This window comes from Camellia sinensis, chromosome 6, assembly GCF_055761805.1.
Source record: "Camellia sinensis isolate YWXY chromosome 6, ASM5576180v1, whole genome shotgun sequence".
Lineage (NCBI taxonomy): Eukaryota > Viridiplantae > Streptophyta > Magnoliopsida > Ericales > Theaceae > Camellia > Camellia sinensis.
In genome coordinates, this window is record NC_138966.1 from 195,690,512 (window position 1) to 195,714,377 (window position 23,866).

At 36.8% G+C, this 23,866-nt stretch overlaps 1 long non-coding RNA gene and 1 pseudogene across 1 annotated transcript; both read right to left on the reverse strand.

Moving 5' to 3' along the window:
• The window catches only part of LOC114262454 (acyltransferase GLAUCE-like), a 40,195-nt pseudogene extending 18,648 nt beyond the window's left edge, over positions 1-21,547 (reverse strand).
• On the reverse strand, positions 15,852-18,942 carry LOC145793150 (uncharacterized). Its single transcript, XR_014333769.1, has 3 exons — positions 18,876-18,942; positions 16,458-16,542; positions 15,852-16,322 (listed from the first exon to the last, which is right to left on the reverse strand). It is a non-coding gene; the product is annotated as an uncharacterized LOC145793150 (long non-coding RNA).
• Positions 21,548-23,866: the final 2,319 nt, after the last annotated feature.

Genomic DNA, 23,866 nt, shown 5'->3' on the forward strand with positions numbered 1-23,866 from the left:
CTATGTGCGCTACCTCATGTTCTTGAGATGATTCACATATCATATTTTAGAGGCTGAATCTTTAGTTGCATCTCATGAGTGAATTGCATTAGGATTTTGTATATAAGATCATGCATGTTTTACTAACTTTGTTTTGTAGCTTGTTCGCGGGTCGTCAAACATGTAAGTTTTTATGCTTTAGCATCCCGTTTGTGTATGTTTTTCTTACTATGTTTAAGCATCCTACCATGTGGCTATTTGCTTATATGATATAATTGTATGAATGCCAGTGGATGGAGGTTGTGTCACTTAATTTGGAATGATATTGATTTTCATGTTTGTAAACTCAATTTATTTGAGTTATACATTTTCAAAACTCTTTCAAAACTACATGAAATCAAGTTGTTCCAAAATGGGTGACATAGTCTATACTTGTATGCTTCACATAGTAAATTTTAGGATTTATTAACTAATCAGAACATGAACATATAAATAAAATAAAATTCATATCATGGTTAGTAAAGGCCGATCTTTGATCGGGTGGGCGGGGGTGCTCATTATTGACCTTCCCCTCTCATACCTAAGGTTCCGAGCCAAGCATCCTTGGTAACGACGAACAGTGGCCTTGGCACGAGTCATGGGTTTCCTAATTTTCCCAAAATAAATATTAGGTGGCGACTCTGAGATCTGATGACGCAGTCCATTTTTGACAAAATTGTAATAAAATGGATTTTCAATAAAAGTTGCCAAATCTGGACTCTCATCTATGTTTCACATTGCACTCGTGAGAATAGATCAAAGAGATCTCGGGGGTCCGAACTGTTTAACGCGCGCGGGTACCCCCCGGGCATGTTACAGTTTCTGGCGACTCTGCTGGGGATTTTATGAAACCTTGACTCGAACTCCATGATATGACCTTTATTTTCAATTATATGTTCATTGCATTGCATTCATTGGTGCACTTCAAGTCCTTGTGTTGCCCAGATACTAGTGGGAGCACATGTAAGCTTTTTGTGACACTACACCTATTTTTACGATACTTTAGAGGCCTTGTGTTGTAACCTTTTGAGATTTGTCAAAAGGGTAGCTTTGCTATGTAGCCCTGCTATCTAGCTTTGCTATCTAAGGTTCTCAGACTCCGAAGAGAGGCTATTTGACTCTTCTGATTTCCTGGGATCTTTATTGGTTATGACCTGAAGGACTCTTTGGTAACGTCACCTTGGCTTCAACCCGTAAAGTAGAGCCAACCTTGTACATATGGTGAGCTATAGTACCTTTCAAATTAGGACAGGATGCTTTCCCGTTTCTAGGATGTATGATACCGCTTGTGTGAATAGTGAAACCCTAGATCATTCCAAGCTAGGACAGGATAACCCTACCCTCTTTAGGGGTGTTTGTTCTCTTTCTTCCTTTATGTGCAATGTATTGGATCTATACATGGGTTCTCAAATTCAAATGAGTGGTTCAAGATGTTCAGTTTAGCATCATTACTTCCAAAACAAAAAAAGAAAAAAAAAAAAAAACAAAAACAAAAACATAAAATCAAAAAAACAAAATAAAAATAAAAAAATAAAAAAACTCCAATATCCCACAAAGTCGACCATTGTAAATAAATAGAACTTGTGGGGTATCCGACCATCTCTGTGATTGGGGAGTGACCACCTGTTGATTGCATGAGCTTTATTTTGAATGCTGTGGCTGGCCCACACTTTGACTAGCAATTTATTTTGAATGTTGTGGCTGGCCCACACTTTGACTAAGCAAAATTGAGAATGGTTTTATTCTGAGTTCTGAATTGAGTATTGAGTCTAAGTTTGACTCCACCAAGTTTGTAGAGTTAGAGTCAGGCTCGAGTCAGCCTAATGAGTCAGAGTCTGTTGATTTCGATAGTGCTAACCTAGACATTTCTGTCATGTCTAGGTTCTCTTTGTCATTTTCTTTTGAGTATGTTGTCAAAAGTCTGTTGCCATTGTTGAGTCATAGTCTCTTTTCAATAAACAGAAAAACAAAAAAACAAAATGCCATAGAGTCTGCCTACTTCTCTGTGCCTTAATTCATTGCATTGACCAAAGTTTTTCAAAACTTTTTCCAAAACTCTGATGAAAACAAAGAGGAAGAATTTCCTCGGGATTTGCAAATTTTGATCAACTGAGAAGAAGAGAGGTGTGCTAAGCCTTTGATGAATAAAATCATTTTTGTTAATGTGGGTACTGAGAATGATCCTAGCTTGGTCCAAATTGGTTCTATCTTGTCTTCGTAAGAGTACGAGTGATTAGTCACTTTGTGAAAAGATTTCAAAAAACTGTTTTTGCGTGGTCCTACAAAGACATGCCTGGAATTGATTATACAATCCCTCTTGACTCGAGGTCCGACCTCCTTAGCTCCTTAGCTTTCAAACCTGAATTCGAAGTATTCAATGATCATTCAAAGTGTAAGGCTTGCGTAGCCGAATTGGAAATATCCCTTGAATTAGGGGCCATGATGTGATTCAAATGGAGGCAGCCCTTCAACTAGGGGCAAGAAGGTCGAATGTGATTCAGATTTGAAACAGCCCTTGATCTAGGGGCAAAAGTATGAGGCTTGCATAGCCGAAATGGAGGTAGCCCTTGAACTAGGGGCAATAAGATACCATCCTTGAGAGGCTCGCTGGGCCGAAAACCCGAAAGGGCGACCTAGGCAAAAGTTAGAGCACAAAAAAAAAAAAAAATAATAATAATAATAATAATAAATAAATAAAAAAAGAAGGAAAAATAAAAAGAAAAATGAAAACCTCGCAAGGTTGAAAACCCGAAAGGGCGGCTTTGGCAAAAGTTAGAGCGTAAAATGAGAGTGTCAATACCCGAGTGAACCTTAGCCAAAACTATGTAGGGCCTGTGATTCAGATTGGAAACAGCCCTTGAACCAGGGGCAAGAAGGTCGGATGTGATTTAAGATTTGAAGCAGTCCTTGAACTAGGGACAAAAGGTTGGATGTGATCAAAGAGTTAAAACTGAATCGTTTCCCAATGAAGACCACCCATAAAGGCAAAACCCAGAATTTGAGAGAATGAATTTTATTGTTGAAGGACAGTCGAGTTCCTATCCATTACACTAGGGGCAAATTCAGACCCAATTAGCCTAGTCCCTACATCATCATATCTACTGGTCAAGTGTAGCAGTCATTGGCCTAGAGATTTCACACCCAATCAACATGGACAAGCTAAAATAAAAGTACCATCCTTGAGAGGCTCGTTGGGTTGAAAACCTGGAAGGACGACCCAGGCAAAATTTAGAGCAGAAAAAAAAATCAAAAAAAAAACAAAAATAATGAAAAACAAAAAAAAGAAATGAACAAAATGAAAAAAAATAGAAAAATGAAAAAATGAAAAGCTCGCAAGGTTGAAAACCCGAAAGGGCGGCTTTGGCAAAAGTTAGAGCACAAAAGGAGAGTGTCAATACCCGAGTGACCCTTAGCCGGAACTACGATGGCCTGATTCCTATCTTGAGGATACGTAGGTAGCTTCATCTTGAAGTTCGGCCCTAATAATTTTTCAACTCATTCATCTCGTCCATGTTTGCTTGGTGTGTCTTTAGTCGACTTGGTTGTCCTATCCGTGTTTGATTGGTGTATCTTCATTCTGCTCAGTTCAATTGGTTTGATTTAACTTGGTTCAGTTCGGTTCGATTCGATTTGGCGGTTCGGTTCAGTCTGGTCCAGTTTTGCTCGACTTCATTCGGTTCGGATTGGCATGGTTCGGTTGGCTTGGTTCAGATATCACCTTTGATTATCTGGTTTGGGACTATGCACCCTAATGGTTGATTCCATGTTAGTTGAGTAGTGGCCATTTGCAAAAATAGATTTTGATTAATTTGAATGAAGCTGACTAATTTTTCTCAAAAATTGTTCCATTTTTGCAAAACTTAGACCGTTCTTTGGATTTGAAAAGGGAAAATTTTCAGTGCTCACAGTTTAGCTTACATGATTTCAAACAGAAAATGGAATAAGTATGCTAATCTAACTGTCATGTTGATCAAAACATTTTTATGAAAAAAAAAAAAAAAAAATTCAAGGTAATGAATTAGGGGCATAGTCGAGTTAGAAATTCTGTCTTCTCCACCACTCGAGTCAACTCCTCGGTGTATGTGAGTGTGTATTCATACCAATCAGTGTATATAAGTGTGTATTCATACCAGTTAGTGTATTCATACCAATCAGGGTATTCATACCAGTCAGTGTATATAAGTGTGTTCTTTTCATACCAGTCAGTATATTTATACCAGTCGGTGTATTCATACCAGTCCGTGTATATAAGTGTGTTTGAATTTTTTTTTTGCTTCGCTCTTCTTTCGTTAAGTCATTCTTTGATTCAGGTCAGTATAGAATCAATGTTCAATTCAGAGTTCAAAATTCGATTACTCTCAAATTCAATCAAACAAAAATGTTTTCAAGTTCAAAGAGATATGCTAGTCACGCCATCGATGTGCAAAAACTAAACTGATTTTATTGTAGTCAGGGAAGGACATCCCCGATCACAGAGACACAAAACAAAACAAAAAAAAAAACAAAAACAAAACACAAAAAAAAAAAAAAAAAAAAAAAAAAAAAAGAGAGAGTAGCATTTTCTCAGTTTTTCGGCAGTAGCTCGGAAGCGAAGATTACAACCAGCTTCATTTGCACACAGTTTCGTTGCCTGACTTTACCATCAGCTGCCTCGCTTCATCTTTACTTCTTCGAAGCTCTTGAAGACTCTGCCTCGGCCTTGGCAGAGCTTCCGAAGGAGATTATCCCTCGCTGGCCGTCAAAGGTAGTCCCATGACGAGTTGCGACGGTCACCTGTCGTTTCAACTCCTTGATTTGTTTCTTCAAGCCACTAACTTCCCCTCGAGAATCTTTGTACATATGTTGAAGTAAAGAAAGTTGTGCATTCAATCGATGTACTTCATACGTCCTGTTCTGCAGTCGACGGGACAAGTTGGAGACCGCTGTCACGGTCTCCACACATGACCTCAGTGTATATGAGTTTGCTTCGATGTTAGACTGTGCCGCCATGATTTGTTCAACTGACATCGCTGGAAAGTTGAAAACAGGGGAAGGAGGAGGAGCTCGTGGTTGAGGTTCAGGAGAGTCAGAATCGGTCATCTCTATCGTGGACTCGTTCAGGTCTGGAAAAAGAGTGAGAGAACCGTGTGAAGAAGCCATGGCAAAGAAGAGTAATGTAAAAGAAAGAGGTTGCAGAGTGGTGACAGAGAAAGTTTGCAGGCTTTTGCTCTGCCTCTCTCTTTCGCAGGCCTCAACTTAAGAAGAGGATGAAGCCAAAGAAGAAGACAAAGAGGGAGGAAGGCTGAGATAATCATTGACAATCGGGGCACGATTGGATAGCCTGTCGGTCAGGCGCCGCGATTATTGAAATCGCGCGCCAGACACAACGCTCGAAGAAGATGACGGAAGAGAGAGTGAGACAAAAACAGAGAGAGAGGCGGGAGAATTGTATATTTATACATATATGTATATATATTGTATATCTATGTATTATATATATTTGTTTGAACGTTTTGGTTACAAGAGTGGCTTGGGTTCAGTGGTTTGGCTCAGTGATTGAAGGCTGGAAGGTTGAGCCCGAGGTCAGGGGTTCGAACCCTACAATACAAATGTTTCTTTTGTTTTGTTTTGGTCTTATGTATATATATGTCTCGTATACCTATATATATATATATTTGTTTGAATATTTTGTCACAAGAGTGACATGGCTCAGTGGTCGAGGACTCGAAGGCCAAACTTGAGATCAGAGGGTCGAACCCCCGTGCCTATGCATTTTGCATTTTTCCTTTCTTTTTTTTTTTGCGTGTTTTGCGTACGTGCGTTGACGCCAGCAAACGGAATATGCCTTCTCAGTAACGGTATCTTTCCGTTGATGGCTACAAACAGAATATTCCCCGAATCTATGTATGTATACCGTACATGCATGTCTGTGTATATTGCTGTATTTGTATGTATTTTGTCTGTACATAGTATATGTGTACGGTATTTGGTTCGAGCATACAAATCCTTCTTTCATTCTGTGCATCTAACGCATAATAAAGCACCTATCGCAAAATTTCGATTCCATCGCACTGTCTTGTGCAATTTTTAATCGCGCTATCTTGCGCATCACACCATCTTGTGCACTCCCTAGGTCTAGGAGACCTTAAATCCTCTGAAGGTGCAATTCCTTTGGTGTTTGTCGTGCCCGAACGACTTCAATGGTCTAAGAATGGTCTAGGAGACCTTAAATCCTCTAAAGGTGCAATTCCTTTGGTGTTTGTCGTGCCCGAACGACTTCAGATGGTCTGGTATAGCCACCTGCCTGTGATTGCAATGAGTTCCTAGGAGACCAACTGCGACGGTGGAAACTAGAGTTCGAATGGCGATGCCTAGAACGCAAAAGGTTTGGAATTTCCGAGACTAAAGTCTGGTTTAAATACCCAGGGGTGTATCCCCGGCTTGAAATCTGTATGGCAGCCCCATAGGTTGAGGTAGCGTGTATGCGCCTCAATTCTGGATATTGAACCAAACTAGTCTGTCACCCCGTTGGAGAATAGGGAAAGTTGTGAATATGATCACGAAGAAAAGCAGTATCGGTGGCTTCTACATGTAGAGGTTACCCCTTGTCATTCTACCATACCTTCTTCCACTTGCGTGAGACGCGTTTGGATTTCGAATCCACCTTTACTCCTTTCACGTGAAATGTGATGTTTACATGGTTAAAACCTTCCCTCTCTCTGTATAAAATACGTTGAGATACGCCTGTTGGTTACACCATTGTCATTTTTCACTTGGTTAAAACCTTCCCCCTCTCCGTATAAAATACGGTTAGGTACGCCTGTTGGTTACACCATTATCATTCTCGTAACCTTCCCTCTCTTCGTATAAAATACGTTGAGATACGCCTGTTGGTTACACCATTGTCATTTTCACTGGTTAAAACCTTCCCCCTCTCCGTATAAAATACGGTTAGGTACGCCTGTTGGTTACACCATTGTCATTCTCATTGGTTAAAACCTTCCCCCTCTCCGTATAAAATACGGTTAGGTACGCCTGTTGGTTACACCATTGTCATTCTCATTGGTTAAAACCTTCCCCCTCTCCGTATAAAATACGGTTAGGTACGCCTGTTGGTTACACCATTGTTGTTCTTCTTGGTTAAAACCTTCCCCCTCTCCGTATAAAATACGGTTAGGTACGCCTGTTGGTTACACCATTGTCATTCTACTTGGTTAAAACCTTCCCCCTCTCCGTATAAAATACGGTTAGGTATGCTTGTTGGTTACACCATTGTCATTTTCTCTGGTTAAAACCTTCCATCTCTCCGTATAAAATACGTTGAGATACGCCTGTTGGTTACACCATTGTCATTTTCTACTTGGTTAAAACCTTCCCCCTCTCCGTATAAAATACGGTTAGGTATGCTTGTTGGTTACACCATTGTCATTTTCTCTGGTTAAAACCTTCCCTCTCTCCGTATAAAATACGTTGAGATACGCCTGTTGGTTACACCATTGTCATTTTCTCTGGTTAAAACCTTCCCTCTCTTCGTATAAAATACGTTGAGATACGCCTGTTGGTTACACCATTGTCATTCTACTTGGTTAAAACCTTCCCCCTCTCCGTATAAAATACGGTTAGGTATGCCTGTTGGTTACACCATTGTCATTCTCGTTGGTTAAAACCTTCCCTCTCTTCGTATAAAATACGTTGAGATACGCCTGTTGGTTACACCATTATCATTTTCTTTGGTTAAAACCTTCCCTCTCTCCGTATAAAATACGTTGAGATACGCCTGTTGGTTACACCATTGTTGTTCTACTTGGTTAAAACCTTCCCCCTCTCCGTATAAAATACGGTTAGGTACGCCTGTTGGTTACACCGTTGCCATTTTCTACTTGGTTAAAACCTTCCCCCTCTCCGTATAAAATACGGTTAGGTACGCCTGTTGGTTACACCATTGTCATTTTCTCTGGTTAAAACCTTCCCTCTCTCCGTATAAAATACGGTGAGATACGCCAGCTGGTTACACCATTGTCATTTTCTCTGGTTAAAACCTTCCCTCTCTTCGTATAAAATACGTTGAGATACGCCTGTTGGTTACACCATTGTCATTTTCTCTGGTTAAAACCTTCCCTCTCTTCGTATAAAATACGTTGAGATACGCCTGTTGGTTACACCATTGTCATTTTCTACTTGGTTAATACCTTCTTCCTCTCCGTATGAGATTGTTGGTTATACTGCCATTCCTCCTATCGCGTGAAACGCGTTGGGATTACAAGTTTACTCGGTTAAAAACATCAAGTGCGTCTGGTGTTTACACCATCTTTCCTCCTTTCGCGTGAGACGCGTTAGGCTGTTGGTTCACTCAGTTAAAATTATGTTGTGACACATTTGTATGTGATCTTGTGGCACATTTAATGCAATGCACCCCCTGTTATGTTTCATATCATTTGCACGAAGCTTGCCTTTTCATTGTTGTCATCTTCATATCTTTATCATCACTCCATGGCATTGTATTGCATTGCATAATCATGAATTTTCAAACAACTGGCTTCGCGAAGCGTGTAAGTCCAACCTTCAAACTGCATTTTGAGCATGTCACTTGCATTCTGCCCCTGAACTACGCTGGTTTGATTCCTTGCAAAAGGATACGTAGGCAACCTTCGGGTTCAACCACTTGCATTGCATCTTGTTTGCTTGCCCAAGTCTTACGGCCTTGTCAAAAGGGTCGTCTTTGGGCTTTGACATTCACTCACGTCATGAAATGACTTTGAGCTCTGTCAAAGAGGGGCAACTGTAGACACCCCATTTTGACCAGCCCTAAGACTTGGGCGCTTTCTTTTGATTACTCAATGATGAAAACAGGAATATGCTATCTCACAAAATTCTCAGTAAAAAGATGGAATATAAACTTTAATCCTAGTCTTACACCTGTTTTTGCCAAATTATTTTAGACTCCTTTTCCATTTTCTTTCCCTTTATTATGTATTATATATATATATATATATATATTATGTTATATTATTATATAATATTTTATTAAATTTATTCAGTACCCTGGTTTCACCCACGCACCATACTTTTGTATATATATAATATTATATTATATAAGGGTATTATTCCTTCTTTGAAAAAAAAAAATTCACTACACTCCCATCGTGCGTCTTTTTGTTTTCTGTGCCTTTAGACCCGCTTTGGTCAAATTATGTTGCATATTTGGCCTACTAAAATATATTTTATTAGTCCACGTATTTTAATTTTACGTATTTGTGTGTTTTTATATATTTTTCTGGGTATTTGTACATGTATTTATGCTAATAATCTCTTTTATATATTATTATATTGTAAAGTGCATAGTAATTTTACTGTGCATTTCACAGTAAAATCACTGTGCATCTTTTGAAATCAACTCCTACCACCGTTTCTTCTTTTGTCCTTTTCTGACAATTATTTTCTATAAAAGGGGGAAGATCAGAGAAAGAAAAAAGAATTTTTTGGCAGGGGAGAAATCAGGAGAGTCAAAAAAATTGGGAGAGAGAATAAAAAAAATGGGGATTGGTGCGAGGGAATATTGAGAGAAAAAGAATCAGAAAGAAGGAACTGTTAAAGTTGTAATTCCAAATTTTAACTGAGAATTGAGAACACATTCCACAGACTTGAGGGTAATCAAAAGAAAGTTTGTGAATCAGAAAATTCATCATGTCCCCGAAAGGTGAGTTTTTGCAAACTTTCATTTAATTTCAAAATGTGATATAATTTGTTTAAGTACTTTATTTATTGTTTTTCATAATATTTTTTTTTCGCTTTAAATGGTCGGTTGAACCACCTAATTTTACTACTTTATCTGCTGTAATTTACGGTTGTATATAAACTGCTGTAATTTACATAAAATGTTGTAGTTTACTATTTATAAATTGTTGTAATTTTATCGCTTTAAATGGTCGGTTGAACCACCTAATTTTATTACTTTATCTGCTGTAATTTACGGTTGTATATAAACTGTTGTAATTTACATAAAATGTTGTAGTTTACTATTTATAAATTGTTGTAATTTTATCACTTTAAATGGTTGGTCGAACCACCTAATTTGTTAAAAGATGTGACCCCGCCAAATGAATAGTGATCGGTGGTGAATAGTAACCTCCGACGGTAAATAGTAACTTCCGGCGGTGAATAGTAACCCCGACGATGAATAGTACCTCCGGCGATGAATAGTACCTCCGACGATGAATAGTAACAGCGGATGAAAAAATGCCTGGTAAGATGAATAACGATCAAGAAAGGTGAATAGTAATTGTCGTGATGAATAGTAACTTCCGGCAGTGAATAGTATCTCGGGATGAATAGTGCTCCCGCAAAAATAAGTTTTCCCGAACAGAACGGAGCAGTCTTCCTACGTCAAGCAAAATATTTTCCGGCGCACATAAAGTTTCTTTATTTTATTTTATTTTATTTTTGAGAGTTTGTGAGGTTTTTTATTTTGTTGTAATATTCCTTTCTCTCTCTCTTATCTGGTTTGTAATAATTTATTCAGAGCGTTGTAATAATTCCCCGCCCCGCTTCTTTCTATCCCGTTCTTTTACTTGCTTTCTTTATTTGTACATAAACATCATATTTATTTTTCATCATAGTTATGCTTCGCATCCATGTTTCATGCATCTTGATTCGGCTAAGTTTGCATTTGTGGATTTAATCAATTCCTATGTGACTATGTGCGCTACCTCATGTTCTTGAGATGATTCACATATCATATTTTAGAGGCTGAATCTTTAGTTGCATCTCATGAGTGAATTGCATTAGGATTTTGTATATAAGATCATGCATGTTTTACTAACTTTGTTTTGTAGCTTGTTCGCGGGTCGTCAAACATGTAAGTTTTTATGCTTTAGCATCCCGTTTGTGTATGTTTTTCTTACTATGTTTAAGCATCCTACCATGTGGCTATTTGCTTATATGATATAATTGTATGAATGCCAGTGGATGGAGGTTGTGTCACTTAATTTGGAATGATATTGATTTTCATGTTTGTAAACTCAATTTATTTGAGTTATACATTTTCAAAACTCTTTCAAAACTACATGAAATCAAGTTGTTCCAAAATGGGTGACATAGTCTATACTTGTATGCTTCACATAGTAAATTTTAGGATTTATTAACTAATCAGAACATGAACATATAAATAAAATAAAATTCATATCATGGTTAGTAAAGGCCGATCTTTGATCGGGTGGGCGGGGGTGCTCATTATTGACCTTCCCCTCTCATACCTAAGGTTCCGAGCCAAGCATCCTTGGTAACGACGAACAGTGGCCTTGGCACGAGTCATGGGTTTCCTAATTTTCCCAAAATAAATATTAGGTGGCGACTCTGAGATCTGATGACGCAGTCCATTTTTGACAAAATTGTAATAAAATGGATTTTCAATAAAAGTTGCCAAATCTGGACTCTCATCTATGTTTCACATTGCACTCGTGAGAATAGATCAAAGAGATCTTGGGGGTCCGAACTGTTTAACGCGCGCGGGTACCCCCCGGGCATGTTACACTATCGAGGGATTAGGTCCCTGTACTGTGTGACTGTAAATTTTGTATAGACTGTACTGCTTGTATATGTGAATGCATGAAAAATCTTTTTGGCATGCAGACTGTCACAGCTCAATGGACATTATTCATTTACTGTATTGGCTTCCGCCAGGCCCTGTACTCTGTTTTACTGTACTACTGTTAAGCAGGCCTTCGGTAATCTCGGATTACTGGCCGGTTACGGTGCTAAACCCATAGGGCCGGGTTTGGGTCGTGACACCCTAATCTAAGTAACCACACACAAAAGATTAACGTGTACCAAAAAAAAATATAAATTTGCAGTTCACATAAATAAAGTGGCATAACATTTGTGCCTCCTTTCCGTTCTCTTTCCCAAGACATCAAGGGAAAGCATATTCATCCATTATGCTAACCTACCTACCAGATATGATATGAATGAATACATCTGATGAGTTTTCCTTAAAAATAATAATAGAGATAAAACAAACTTCTCTCTAGTGGATGCATATTTGTGGACAGGGAGTGAGTTTAGGTACTACAGTGCAAAAGTGAAGTGGATGCATATTTGTGCACCAAAGGCTGAAGAGGGCTTGGGATTCAGAAATTTGAGAGAGTGGAATAAGGCCACTGTGCTAAGACAACCTTTGTGGGCTTTAAGTAAGAAAGCTGATTCTTTGTGGGTTAAGTGGGTCCATACTTGTGTAATTAAGGGTAAGTGTCTTCCTACTGAGGCATCTTGGACTGTCAGGAAGTTTTTTGAACTAAGAGCTGTGGGGCAGCCTTTGATCAATATATCATTGGTGCTGGGACTGTTACATTTCCGCGATTTGATAATTGGCATCCCTTGGGTCCTTTGAATAAGAAATATGGGGAAAGGGTTGCTTTTCATATGGGCATGGCTGTGAATAGCAGAGTTTCCTCTTATCATTAATTTTGGGAATTGGAAGTGGCCTAGAGGTAGAAGAGTGGTTATTACTGAGATTAAAGCTAATACCCCTGCTAGCTTCGTATCGACTCCTAATAGGCCTGACTCAGTGTTTTGGCTACCCTCTAGTAATGGTGAATATACTGTGGCTTCAGCTTGGCAAGCAATTCAAATGGTATTCCCTATCGTCCCTTGACATAAATTGGCATGGTTTCCTCAAAATGTTGCTAAGTGGAGCTTTGTGCAATTGGTTGCTATTCTGAGATTGAAGCTAATACCCTGCTAGCTTTGTATTGAATCCTAATAGGCCTGACTCCGTGTTTTGGCTACCCTCTAGTAATGGTGAATAGCTTGGCAAGCAATTCAAACACTATACCCTATCGTCCCTCGACATAAATTGGCATGGTTGCCTCAAAATGTTCCTAAGTGGAGCTTTGTGTAATGGGTTGCTGTTCAGTGAGGACTGGCTACAATGGATAGAATGTTTAAGTGGGGGATTGTTTCTGAAAACAAGTGTGTATTGTGCAATGGGTTTGATCACGATCATTTATTTTTTTGTTAATATTTTTCAGCATATACTTGGACTGTTCTTTTGAGGAGAATTCTTCCTGGTAGAAGAATGCCTGACTTTTGCTGAAGAGTGTGGAGGTAAGGCTATTACAGATTATGTTTACAGGTTGAAATTTTAATTCAGACTGAAATCAATTCAACCATAGTTCATGCTCAAATTTTAATTTATTTTTATCTAGGCTAATTTTATAGCCTTCAAAGATCACTGTTATAAAGCTTAGCGTGACTCCTTCGACCATATTGCATTGAGAAATTAAAATGAAGTTAATAACCAATTTATACGTTAGCATGACAGTAGAATTAAAGAATTCCAGCAACAAGATGAAAGAAAGTTAAACACAAATCAGCAGGCTAAAAAGCACCAGTGATATGAATGGAAGTTAAATATATGCAGGACATACTTGTCACGCGGTAAGGCATAACCAGCTGCTACTGAATCAATAAGCCAATTAACATTAAGTATGTAGGAATTTACTGCGCAGCCATACAAGAACTTGGTCGTTTCTAGCTGGGAAAAGAGGAAAATATCAAATTCAAAATTAGGCATCCGCAACCCAAATAAAAACTAAGAATAATATAAGCAAACCAACTGTGCAAAGAAGGGAGAACACAACATAAATAGATGTAAAGCGGTTTGATAATGATAATGTAAAGTTACAATCACTGACAAAGTCAGTAAATTTACATAAGATAACCAAACATTTATAGTCATACAGCCGAATCATTGCTACAGATTTGTGATAATGTACATTACAGGTAATTGATTGATATAGGATGATTGTGAAGAAAACTCTACAAAATACAAAGTACAAACAGTGACCCCAAAAACAATGTAGGTCAGCAGCTAAGAGCCTTATTTAGGCTGTTTCTAGTTGGTTTTAGCAGCCAAATGGGGAAATAGAAGGGGCAGGGATCTGCTAGTAGTTAGGTGGAAAAAAAAGTAGTGGGGCAGTTAAGGTGATGGGAACAATAACAAGAAAAGAGTTGGTTTGGTGTTTTTTGCGTATTACACTTGATCAATGAGCGAAGAGTTGGAGTGCTCGTCAAAAAATTGCATGAAGAATTGGAGCATTTACACACGATTTTAAGAGTACAATAAGGGCTAATCAGAACTGGCTATGAGGTTTAAGGGCTAGTATTTTAGGCATAAAGAAAGTAGTGGGGCAGTTTGGGTGATGTGATCAGTAACCAAGAATAGAGTTGGCTTGATGTTATTTCTGCATTACACTTGATCAGTGAGTGAAGAGTTGGCATATGTAAATACGATTTAAGAGTGCAATAAGGGCTTCTCAGACCTAGCTATGAGCTTTAAAGGCTTTAAAATTGCAGAAGGTTGACAAGGGGGAAAAAAAAACAAGTACAGGCATCATACATAGAGAGAATTTTTTGATCAGCATCATACATGGAGTTAGAATTGCATTACACAGTTCCAAGAAAGCTTCGAAAGTTTCAATGAAACCTCTTAAACATGCTCTCCATTATATTAGAACCTTTGTATGGTTTATAAAGATTTCTATGAACCCTTAACTCTAAGAGCATGCCAAACTTTGTAGTCGGTTCCCTCTTTGATGTAACACTTCCTTGAGTTCATATAGGCGGCACCTTCCCCTCCCAATTGGACAAAACTCAACCTCCAGTTTTAAAATGTTGAAATATAAAAATCCACAAGCTTTAAAAGTGCATCTATTGTTTGCTATGAAAATTCTCGAGTTGAAACTGCTTTTTCTTCTTCAATAGAAATTGAAAAGCAGAACAATGCAACCTTCTTAACTATGAAGTTGAATTTTCCAGGTTGGCAAAATCAATTGGAGTAGAAGACACATCTCTTCATTGAATTTGAAGTCTGTTTGAGATGCTCTCACTTGTAACAGAAATCTAGTTACTCACTTAACCTCTTCTTTTATTATAAGATCTTCACGTAATTCGACCTTGGCCCCTTTGCCTCCTCTCTAATATCAAGAACTGGTTACGACTAACTTCTCGTGGCCACCTAGATTAGATCTATTGTGTGTGAGACCCTATGCAAGGGAGAGAATCTCATTAGGAAACTCTTCTAAGTTGTAGCTCTACGTGAGAGAACTTCAATAGCAAACTAGTAACCTTTAAAGGCATATTAAATTCAGGACCAACAGCAAAATCTCCAAAATTTCAGTTCAGCACAAGTGTCGTCTAATTGTTTGCTATCGACTTTAACTACTTCAAGGACAATACATAAGCTACTTGAGGTATTGTTGAATCTGTAATTGGAGCTTTCTTGACCTTGAAAGAAAGAAAAACCTGTGCGGATACTTTATAGACGCAAGTGCCACGACACTTACACCAAGAAAGGAGCAACCATATAGAGCTTGAGGCCAGTGGTCCCACGAGATATCACATCCTCATTTGCAGGTTGAATCTCATCATGCCGCTGCCACGCAATTTCCTGCAAACAGCATACAAGAAGGCACATTTCCAACATCACAAAGACATTGTTATAAAGTTTCTCTATTTAAACCTGATTCATCATCTTTTGACTGGACAAAACATTCAACCAACCATTCAGCTATTACAGTCAGCTTATTCTTCTGCTTCATTGTCATCCATTAAGGAGAAAGAAACCCAAACTGTTAGTTACACATATCAAATGTTTATGTGTATATATTTAGATCTCTCTATGTATAGAAAATATACAGGGGACTTTTTAATTCTTTTACTTTAGAAGCAAATTATTAATAGTAGAACTACAAACAAGAAACAAACAAGATAAGGACTCAGTTCAATGACCCTAGACATACAACAGAAGTGATCTTTTTCACAATCTGGACAGTTTTAGATGAGGAGGGGCAACATACACTGATCTCTTTTTTGGTAAGTGGGGCAAAGGCGGTATCGTCTTTCACACCAGCAATTATGTAGAGCCGCACCCTCTGCTGTCCAAATATCATCTCAATATCATCATCTTTGTTTAGGAATTTTGAAACATCAAAACTTGTTCCCTCAAGGACCTACGTCAAAAGAGAGAAGTTAGAATGCAGCATCAGAATCTAAATTTGAGTACAGCTATTTTAAAGACAGCTACGTCAAAACCTGTTCCCTCAAGGACCTACGTCAAAACCTGTCATGAAGCAAATACAATAAAGACAGCTATTTTAAACTAGCCGAAAGATTTGAGTACAACTTTTGAAATTCTCCATCTAAAGTTTGACAACATTTAAATTGCCAGCCATGAAGAGCAGCATATCACTGAATGTTGCATCCTCCAGAGTCTTGTCCTCATCGGACATTGCCATATGCTGACAGTTCCAGAAGATCCATGTCACGGCCTGCACTCACATCGAAAATCAAATTCACAGCCATTATGATTAAAGCTACAAACAAGCCGAGCTGAGCTCGACTCATTTGTGATATATCTTCCAAATAATAGAGCTGGAAGAACACTTTACAGGACATGCAAATACCTGAAACCCTGCAATATGAACTTTTCTGGATAAGATCCTCTTTGGATATCTCGGTTCGATTTCCCTTTGATCGATTAACTGTCGCCTGCAGCAAGAGTAGTTCAATGGAACACAATCCATCCTTTTTACAGAGAGAATATGCACATCCAATCCCAAAAAAAAAAGAAAAAAGAAAAAATCCATCCTCCAAATTAAAAATTAAAAAGCTCATTAGATAATAAACAGTTGGATTAAAGCGATTAGCACAGAAAACAATGTTATTATGGTCTTCGTTGCTTTCAACAATAAATTTCAATGTGTTCACATAATTTGAGCAGAAATAATAAAGCAAGTCTTAAAAAATCTTATATTTATTTCAGACCAACTTCTTGTCCTTTTTTTCCTAATGTTTTTATTTATTTATATATTTTTAAGTAAGTCATTTCCAAACTAAATGCAACTCTGGAAGAAAATAAAATAAAATAAAATGCAACTGCAACAGATCCTGATATAAGAAAGTGTCATTAGGCATAAAAATATATATTTCGAACTCCTAATCAAGTTTTGGATGGATCTCTTTTGTTTAGGCTCTCAGTATGTCATAGAAAATGTACTTACCAAGGTAATACAGTATCTAATGTTTTATGCAGTTGGTAGATTAAAGTGCATTTCAAGCACAAACTTGCCTAAAATATCATAGCTCATAAATTTCATTCCCTTTCTGTAAAAGTAAACGAGGCAAATCGGAGAGAGTAGTGACTTGTTCAAGTTTGACTAACAAGTTACAAAATGGGTTCAAAATTGGCCCATAGATTGCATACAAGCTCATCAAGTCTAGTTTGAGCCAAGTTTAGAAAATTACCAGCTTTAAGATGTACTCAAACTTGGTCTGTTTACAAAACAAGCAGGTCTCGAACTACTTTTTAGCGAACCGAACACTAGCAGATCGGTTTGTTACAACCCTACTTAAAAGAGGAGTGTCGAACACAAGCAAATTGATAATATCCAAAGCAAGTAATATAAGGAGTGTCTAAAGGGAAGAGTTTGTTACATTCTCTGAAAATGTTTTTAACAGTCTTCCCAAAAATCTCAAAAGACTATGAAGCAAAAGAAACATTTTCTGAAAACCATAAAGAGAAAGGACTGAGCATGACATGCTGTCACTATAGATAGCCATCTGCTCAAAAGTTCACCAAGTCCCTCATCCCGAATGGACTAACAGAATGAAGGGCCACTGCTCCTGAAACCAACGTAACTCTTACCAATCCCTCTCTCCAAATCTCCAAAACTTGAAAAAATACTCACCATAAAGCATTTAACTCCAAAAGAAGAAAAGAATATATAATAATAACTCAAAGATTGCAAGGCAATGCCCCAAGTGAACCATCACAGATCTAAAGGGGAATGATAATATCATTGAAGATTAACCCAGTAGACGGAATGATCGTAATCTGTAAGGTCATGACTGTAGGAGTCATAAAATCATGATAGATTGATACATCACGCCAATTTGACAGCATCTGCCCCTTCCCTGATAACTGAGCTCAAAAAAATCTATCACTAATTCATAGGTGCCAGTTTTTTTTCAAGAATGCAGTTGTCAAATCAAGATTTAAATTGTAATTTTAAATTCTATTTTCTGGATTGTGAATTGTAAGGTTTGATTAAAGTTTGAAATTTTATAAAAAATGATAAACATACATCTACAAATAACAAGCATGTTATGGAAATGCAGGATATAATACACTTCTATTGACATGCTTCAATCAACAAGTGGATGAAGAGCTTAACTTAGTCACCAATCATTCTCTTCAATTCCTTTTTGTACTTTTTGAAAGTTGCATTGAGATAGTTGGCTTCTTTTTGACAATAAAATAACCCCAGTTGACAAGAATGAAGTTAGAATTCATTGTTTCACTAAGTGATGTCATCATCTAGCATATGGATTGTCATCACATCAAAAGCCAAGTATGGCCATAAAAAACCAATTCCCACTTCTTTCTTATGTTTTCTCATAGTTTTTTTTATTTAATCTATTCAATAAATTTCTACATTATATCTTGTACCATCCAAACAGATCCCTTACAGCCACCAGGAAATTCAAGGCAAACTTCATTTCAGTTGCAATTGCCTCAAGCAAACATGGACAATCTTAAATTATTATCTTTTCTTTTTCTTTTTCTTTTTCTCTATTACTTGTCATATAGCTAACCTTCCCAAAATTCTAAATGCACAATGCATTGAACCGTTACAAGAGAGTGACTTTGGGTACTGTACCACTTCAGTGAAGTGAACTGCATTAATATATTGATAGCATTACTTCCAGGAAGGGGAAAAAAATGCGTCAGCCTTGTATAACAGAAAACATGCTATGAAGAAACACAACAAAACCTGATACCACACAAATGCAATAATAATACAAGGAAATAAAAGCCAAACCTGTAAAACTTGGCAGTTTTCCAATGTGCTTTTACCCCCCTGAAAATATTCAGATCATATCCTTAGGCAGAGGTTTCAGACAACTAATTATAATTAGGCTCCAAGATAAGTAGGGTGTTGATCAAGATTACAAATCTCAAAACTTCAAACTTCTAAAAAGCAGATATCAAGCACATTACAGCTATTTCGTAAAAGATAATACTGATTCCTGTGAAGCAGACAGTTGACCAGCACAGAGTGGCTGCACTCCAAGAGTTCAGTCTCAAAAACAGAAAAGAAGCATCGGTGACAACACCTTGCTGCAACCCCGCCCAACATCCAAAAAAATACCAAAGAAAAACGAAAAGAAAAACATACTCATCTATGGGGAGAACATTTAGAATTTAGTGTAGGATCATTTTCAGAAAAGGAGACAAGGTGCTTGATCTATCAATTTTTTAACAAGAAAATTAGTCCTTGAACTCCTTAATGGGATTCCAGTACCTTCAAATAGGATGGATAGGATGAGATAGAAGTATGGGAAATAGATTTTCTATTAAGTCCTATAATTGCTTGCCTTATGGAGGGTTGAGGAATCCTTTAGAAGTTTGGAGTTCTGACAAAAAGGATGAAGATGGGTATGAGTAGTATGATAGATGATCTGTTATCGAAGAGGGGCTAAGAGAGGGAGATTGTGAATAGTTGAGGAAGAAGATGAAAGGAAAAGAAGCGCATTACAATTAATTTGTCTCTCAAAATTCATCCTAATGCAGTCACCACCACACATCTCACCCACAATTGAGCAACATATGGGAGCTATGTGTAGATTTCTAGACCTGAAGAGAGTTATAGGTTTTTGGGCCTAAATCATACGGGTAAAGTATACTTAACCCTAAATTGTTTCAGTAAAAAAATTAATAAAGCACAATCAAAAAAATTGATGGAAAAAAAATGGGAAACGCAAACAAACTGAAAACATGCACAGCAAGCAAGGTATCACACAAAAATCATTGGGCAAAAAGCCAGGGTACCTCATCATTACTTTATACTTCATTATCATTATGGTAAAAAGTTCCTCAATCACATTAAAATATATCCAGAAATGATACCTAATTCACTTAGCTTGGTCCATTAACCCATGTTGCGAAGTACATGTCAAGACTGTAATGCAGTAATTCAAGAGTATAAAACAACTCATTTTGTAACTCAACAACTACAATTCCCATTATGGGTTCATATTACATCTTTCTATACAGGACATTGATAAACCTATCGATCTCAAAAACTAGAATTTTTAAATTGATAACAATTCAACAGACCAATCTCAGATAACAATCAAACAAGCAAAACTAAATATATAAAAACCCACAAATGAATTTGTGAACACAGCAAAATTACAACATGAACAGAGAATCACAATGATAAAACCAAACTAAACTCACAAAAGAAAAAGTGAAATTCAAACAAACCCATATCACAAAAACTACAGGTTTAGCAAATTCAAGGTGAGGAAACTCTTGAGAGGTAAAGATCTGAAAAGTTAAAAATTATAGTTAGGGTTTGAAATTGGGGAAACGAGAGCAAGAGAGAGAGAGAGAGAGAAAGAGAGAGCGTGTTTACCTGATGAAAGAGGTCTGAAATCGAGAGGATTAGCAATGGTAGAGTGTAGGCGGCTACACGCACTGCTACCGAACTTCCTTCATCTCTCCACCGAACCCCACTGCTGCTCCAACGCTGCTCCTGTTTCATTTCGTGTTAGTCACCTTCTTCGTGTTTGCTCTCTGCCTTGGTGAGTTCGCCGCCGACCTCACGGTGGGGAAATAGGGCGACGCCACCACGGCGTGAGACATTTTTGGTGGTGGTGGTTTTGAATGGTGGTCTAGGGTTTGTGCTTGTGTGAATAATAGAGAGAAACAGAAACAGATGGAGAGAGTAAGAGAAACAGGGATACATTGTGGGCATATTTTGATATATTTGTTTGTTTGTTTGAGAGAAACAGATGAGAGAGGAGAAAATGAAAATGTGTTTCTGATTTCCCGCCCCACGTTTCAAAGTTCCCTCAGAAATTTTTGGCGACCAAAATATCAAATTAGTCGCAGAAAAGGTACCCTTCGCCGACAATTTTTTTTAGTTGCCAAATCTCAATCAACGGCGACTAAAATATTAGTCGCTAAAAGTACTAATTTGGCGACTAATTTTTTTTGGTTGCTGAAAATAAGTTTTTGGCAACCAAATTTTTGGTCGCCAAAAAATATGTGACCTTCCGCGACCAAATTTGTAGTTGGTCGGCAAAAGCATACCACTTTCTGCGACCAATAATATTTGGTCGCCGAAAATAATGATCATTCACGACTAATTAATATTTGGTCGCCAAATGTCATTTTTTTGTGACCAAAATTTTTTTGATCGGTAAAAGTGGTCGGCAATTGTGTAAATTCTTGTAGTGTACCTCAGAAATATGAAGGGTTGGTTGAAGAAGACTTCTTAATTGGAGGAGCTTCAAAGAAGAAGACAGTCTCAACTGGGAAAATCACAGCTTGGTCAATGTTTGATAGGAAAATGGTTTCCAATGGTGTGGGATTCTTTGGGGGGAAGAGTTTGGTTGGTTCTTCCTTTATTACATCTTGACTTGTTATATAAATATGTGGTTTCCATGGTGAGAGAGTGCCTACTATAGTGTGAGCATTGTACATATATATATGTATGTATGTGTGTGTGAATATTTTATGATGGATGGATATCTAAGATGTCCCTGGTGATGGTGGTGGAGAAAGCATGAATATAGGCTTATATGGTGTGGTGTGGGTTGATGTTGATTGGTCAAAGAAGATTTGTTTAATGGTAAAGCTAGTACACCCTCACTATTGATGGATCCTAAATTGGAGGCATAGCATTTGCATTTCTTTCATCCTCGGTGAACATTAATGGATTAAACTTTAAGATAAATTACGTTATCACTACCTATAGTTTGGGATTTATTTTATTTTAATTTTTGACTTTTTAGTATAACATATTTGATTATGAATTTTAAATCTTATTTTAAATAAAGATAATTGAAAATATCATTATTCAATTTTAAGGACAAAATTATCAATGTGATAAAATATAAACTAATTTGATAAAAATAAATGTTAAAAAAATATTTATGAATTTTTAAAAATTATTTCTACTCATCAAAGATAAAATTATGTAATATTAATAAATCTTTTACACATTTATTTTTTTTTTTTACCAAATTAATTTTTATTATGTGTTTGGATGATGATCATGTAATGGATGATTGTTTTTGGACCCACATTGTGTGGGTCCGACATTTGGTAAAATTTTTGGTAGAATATTTGGGGTCTCTAGCATTACTCTTTTCAAAACTCAAATATGGTGACAACTTTGGTATCATTATTAAACAAATCCATTAAATCAAAAAATTCAAAACTAAAAACATTTCATATATTAAATATATTAATTACACATTAAAAGCCTAACAACCACATAATAAAAATTAATTTAATAAAATAAAAAAATGCGTAAAAGATTTATCAATTTTACATAATTTTATCTTTGGTGGATAAAAATAATTTTTAAAAATTTAAAAATATCTTTTTGACATTTATTTTTGTTAAATTAATTTATATTTTATCAAATTAGTGACTTTGCCTTTGAAATTAAGTAATGGTATCTTCGATTGTCCTTATTTGAAAAAAAAAAATTCAAAATTCAAGATCAAATGTGTCACAATTAAAAAATTATGAATTAAAGTCACACGAATCTCAAACTATAGGGAGTATTAATGTAAACGGTACTAATAAAAGTAAAAAGTTATGTTATGTATAAGAATAGTGCCAACTATGTGATAAAAATTAGAAGATATAAAGTGCAAAATAAAAAAATAAAAATGAGTTAATTATAATGTTTTGATGTTTAAATGTAGTTAGAGAGAGAGCGGAAGCGGGAGCAGAAGAGCTAAGGCAGTGTAAAATGGAACAAAAGAAAAAAAATTGAGTGTGTTTGGTTTGCTTTTGAGAGAGTGATTTTAAAATATATATATATATATATCAAGGAGAAAGTTTAGAATTTTTTTTTTTTTTTGTGTGCGTGAGAAAAAAAAGTGATTAAGAATGAAAAATGACAAAGAAAAAGTGTTTGATTGATATATAAGAGAGAGAAAGTAATTTTGAAATTTTTTTGAGAAAAATCACAAACCAAATAAAATTTTGAATTTTTTTTTCAAAAACAACTCTCTCAAAAATAAACCAAACAAGCCCCTCGTCTCTAATGCCCTGCTTCCTTATCAAGGCAAAGATGATGTGGGGTGAGGGAAAATTGTCACAATTTATTGAAATTCTACATTACTCCAAATTTAAATAATGCCATATATTCAAATTTTTATCATTGAATAATTTTTCTAGGTATATATATAATATTTGTGTAAAATTATAGTGCATTGAATGAATCCTCAAGTGGATGGTCCTTGTTGAAGGGCCATAAAATTCAAGTAGTTTGAGACAGTCCAATTATTGGTCTAGAGGATTTGGACTCGCGAACAGAGGGCGGGACCATGAATGCTATACTGGCTTGGATTGGCCCAATTACAATCCATCTAAAGGATGGCCCAATTTTTAAAACCCAATTGTGAAAGAACAAAATTTAATAAGGACTGCAATGATATTTGTCAATACTTCTAGCTCCTTTTTTGCAATTTCATAAAAAAAACTTATACCTTCAAGAAAAATACTTCATATCACTAATTCAACACTACTAATAACATGACATTATATGGACCCCACTATTGATATGATAGTTTAGCCTTTATTTTTATTTTTTTTTTCTTTTTTTCTTTTTTGCACTTGTCAGTTCATTAGTAATAGGGGTGCAACTCGGGCGGGTTCGGGCGGGTTGGGAGGTTGTCCAAGCCCAGCCCAAGTTGTGCTGAGACTTGCCCAAGCCCGAATTGTAACCCGAGGTTGTCTGTCCAAGCCCGACCCGAGCTAAACCCGAATTGCCCGAGTTGTCCG